The sequence below is a fragment of the Galeopterus variegatus genome, unplaced genomic scaffold (assembly GCF_000696425.1).
Source record: "Galeopterus variegatus unplaced genomic scaffold, G_variegatus-3.0.2 Scaffold3383, whole genome shotgun sequence".
NCBI classification, from domain to species: domain Eukaryota; kingdom Metazoa; phylum Chordata; class Mammalia; order Dermoptera; family Cynocephalidae; genus Galeopterus; species Galeopterus variegatus.
The window spans coordinates 30,747-35,095 of NW_007729494.1; the positions used below are offsets into that span (position 1 = coordinate 30,747).

The window sequence follows — 4,349 nt, forward strand, 5'->3', positions numbered from 1 at the left end:
CGCGCTTCCCAAGCGGCGCACTATCCAGTGCGCCACCGGGCCGGCCCATGTTAACGCTATTTTTAATTTTAGTTGTTCTCATAGGTGTGTAGTGATATCTCATTGTGGTTTTGACTTGTATTTCCTTAATGGCTAATAACGTTAAACATCTTTTCATGTGCCTATATGCCAGCACAATATCATTTTTTCCCCACCTCCGCTATTTTCTCTCATAGGTGTGTAGTGATATCTCATTGTGGTTTTGACTTGTATTTCCTTAATGTCTGATAACGTTAAGCATCTTTTCATGTGCCTATATGCCAGCACAATATCATTTTTTCCCCACCTCCGCTATTTTCTTTTTGGTGAAATATTTATTTATGTCTTTTGCCTGTTTTATAACTGGGTTGTTTACTACTGAGTTTTGAGAGTTCTTTATGTATTCTAGGTTTAAGATTTTTGTCAGGAATATATGGTTTGTAAATATTTTCTCCCAGTCTGTAGCTTGTTTTTTCATACCTCTTTACAAGATCTTTTACAGCATAAAAGTTGTACATTTTGATAATTCATCAATTTTCTTTTATGGATCATGCTTTTGGTGACATGTTTAAGAACTTGTTGACTAGCCCTGGCCCAAAGAACACAAAAACAAAAACAAAAACACAAGGTACATTATAATCACCTATGGAAAGTTAGTGATATGGAGAAAAATCTTAAAGGAGCTAAGAAAATCATTTCATTAAATACAGAGGAAGAAGGATAAAAATGTCATAGGCAAGCCAGAAAACAATGGAACAGTAGCCTTAAAGTGCTGGAAGGGAAGCTACAAAAGGAAAAATCAATATTTTATTTCATACATATATACATATATGTACATGCACATACACACCAGGGAGGTGACCTTGCCCTGTTGGAGAGCTGGTTAAGCAGACTCGGCAAAGGCTGTTTTCCTTGCAGCTCTTGCTGGCGCTTGAAGTCTACAGGACAGGCAGACAGGGAAGGAAGATGGATGTAAAGGGGGGAAAGGCAGCAAGAACAAGCTAGAGCTCGCAGGACAGACTGAAACCAGGTCAGTTCCCACTGCCTCTGCCTTGATGATATGGGTGTCCTACAGATTCTGAGACCTTTCCTGATGGAGCTAAACACACGTGCCTGGCCTAGGAGTTGGACAAGGTGCAGGAGGATCCTGGAGAAGGTGGGGTTCTTGAAGGCCTGACTACTGCCTCACACGATGGGATGATCCAGATGATAAGTGACAATATGTGTGAGCCACAAAAATGTCTGCTGCTTCATTTCCTCCAAACCTCACATGGGAATCTCTCCTGTGGCCATCTCTAATCAGAATCATACAGTGAAGGGATTTCTGGGACATGGAATTGCCTTTTTCCACTGAGGTTAAAGCATACTCATCATCATCTTGACAAAAACCATTGATTTTCATTTTTTCTCAAATGGAATGTTGCCATATAGATTATTTTCATAGCAAAGAGTTACTCAACTTTCAATAAAAGTGATACATGGAAATCTGCCATATTCTCTCTCTATTACTCATAAATTTTTTGCATGTTAGTCAACTTCTTTAAGTGTTGCGAGTCACAATAACTCATAGTCAGGCACTGAAAATGCAATTCAACTGTCCTAAAGGTGACAGCATGTAATGGGTTAACATGTCATTTAAGTAAAAATGTAAGAAAGTGGGAAGTTCAACACACTCAGAGCACTAAATGCACTTAGTTCCAAAAGTAGTGGATTTAAACTTGTAAAGCCAATACCATAACAAAGCATTCCCCAAGTGCACTCTAGCCCTTCAGTATAAGTTCAAAAAGTCAAGCATAAATCTCTGGCTATTTCTTTAATATGCATTTGGGTCTCACCCTTCCTTCCTCCCTTCCACTATTATCTGTGATCAAAAGAGTGGCTTTTAGAGGTCATTACTCTCACATGACTATTTTGTTATTTTGTTTTTTATCACTGTGGCAGTAAGTTTGTAAGAAGGTTTTAAAAATGGAAAAGGCTGTTCTATGAGGCTGGACATTCATAGCAATAAGTTAGAAGACTGATTTTTAGGACAGATAGCTCATGGAAATTGTAGGTTACCCAGTCAGCGAGCAGGCAAATGGCCTTTAAAAATACCGTAAAATATTTTATCGAAGTAGGGAGAGTGTGAAAGCAGGTGATCTGCTTTCAATTTGTGAGTTGTACCTTTCTAAGCTGGATAGAGTGGGCAAGTCATTTAAACTTTCTTGGTCTCAGTTTCATCATCTGCATTATGGGGATAATACCTCTGACTGGGATTAAATGCGATAAAGAGAAGGGAATTTCAGGTGGAAAAATCATATAACTAAAGTCAGAGAAACTGGAAAGCTTCCATTCAGAGAACACCAAGTCACCCAAATTGGCAGTGAGTTAGTCTTGGGCAACATGAAGGGAATACAGGGAGATAAGTCTGATCAGGTAAGACGAGTTGAGACTGCTGAATCCTTCAAATGGTGAACTGAAGGAATTACTGGATTAAAAAATGGAAGCCGCTGGAGGAGTTTGAAACAAGAGATGGGAGGATGACGATCTCAGGATTGTGCATTAGTGAAACTAAAATGGCAGTAACATATGGGAAATTTAGAGTGGTGGCTGCTGATCTACAGTGAATGGATCCCTGGATTTCATGGATGAGTTTTAGCAAGTCTGTGAATCCCTGAAACGCACACAAAACTTTGTCTATATCTGTGTACGTGCCAGTTTCTACTGAGAATAACCACAGACTCTCAATGATTCTCAAAAACCATGACCCCACCACCAAATAGGACTGCCTCAAGGCAGGAATACAAAAAGAGGCCAATATTCTACATATATGCATATTTTAAAGTTATAAATGAAGCTAAAAAACTGTAAAATATGTTTTTATTCTACCTTGGCAAATATAACCTCACAATGATAAAACTGAAAAATATGGGATTAAAAATTGGCAAAATATAAAAAAACGAGTACACTTAATTATTACTAAGCATGTTTTGAAAGTTGATGGACCATCAATGTTTCGAAGAATAAGAAAATACGTATAACCCATACATAATGGCAAATTTATTCCATGTAATTTGCTTTTCTTGCCTTCATTTAGCAAAAGATTATGTTGTTATAGTAAAATTTCAGGATTGAGTGAAAAAAAAAAACACACATCATTCAGTTTCTCCCACTATACTGTCACAACATGCTTCTGACACCAAAGTGTGGGGATTTCTCCCCACCAGAAGGGAAATAATCACTTCTGCAGCAGACACCAGCTGGGTGTCCTCCATTCAACCCTGACACGACCCACCTAGAAATGTGTCAGACCCCACAGGTTCAGAGCTAGGTCCCCAAGACTGCCCCCCACTTTCAACATCAGTCGGAAGACCCAGGTTGTTTTATCTGTGCTTCTGACTGACTGGCTATAAATTGGGGTTCCCATGATGCTCTCCTTGAGTCAAATTAATTTGCTAGAGCAGCTCACAGAACTCATGGAAACCCTTACTTAGTTTATTACAAAGGATACAGGTGAAGAGATGCATAGGGCAAGGTATGGGGGAAGGGAAATGGAAACTCCATGACCTTCTCAGGTGCGCCACCCTCCAGGAACCTCCATGTGTTCAGCTGTTCAGAAGCTCGCTGAACTCTGTGCTCTTGAATTTTTATGGATGCTTCATTATGTAGGCATGATTGAAGCATGAGCCACTATGTAGAAATGTTATTGAACAAAAAGGGTGGGATCTAAAACTAAGAGACTGAATGGGGAAAACCAGCAAGATCTGTTTGTTCAGATTCTTCTTGTCCTCTCTGTGCAGCACTCCTTCCTCCTAGGCATGGGGTAGGACCCCTCCTGAAATGGGGGTTTAATCACCTGCAATCAGACAAGGTGGTCAGAGAATTTCTTTATGGCAAGCTCCAAGACAGAAGGGCAGGGGAAGATTAGAGTCCTGCCTTGGGGAACCAGGAATCATCATAATATCACAAAGAATGACAGCAACATAAGATGACAATTTTAGACTTTTGGAAGAACTTGAAGAAGACCAGAAAGGAGTAGGAGATGGCATAGTTAACTGGGATCTGGAAGATGACAAATACATGACACTTAGAAGACGGACAGGGATGATAATTGGTCCTTCAAAAATAATTCATGAAAACCGAATGTATGAGTGTACTTCAAAAAGTTTGTGGAAAGACTCACATCATCTTTTAATTCTACTTTTCTATGAATTTTTCGAAGTAGCCTTGTTCAGCCTTAAAATAGAATGTGGACCTAAATACTGAGAAGTATCCCCTTCTTTGTTATTTAAGCCTTGTTCAGCCTTAAAATAGAATGTGGACCTAAATACTGAGAAGTATCCCCTTCTTTG

The 4,349-nt window shown here is 39.4% G+C and overlaps 1 pseudogene; it reads left to right on the forward strand.

Annotated features, from left to right (window-relative positions):
• Positions 1 to 3,996: 3,996 nt before the first annotated feature.
• LOC103600557 overlaps positions 3,997 to 4,349 on the forward strand; it is a 1,316-nt pseudogene continuing 963 nt past the window's right edge.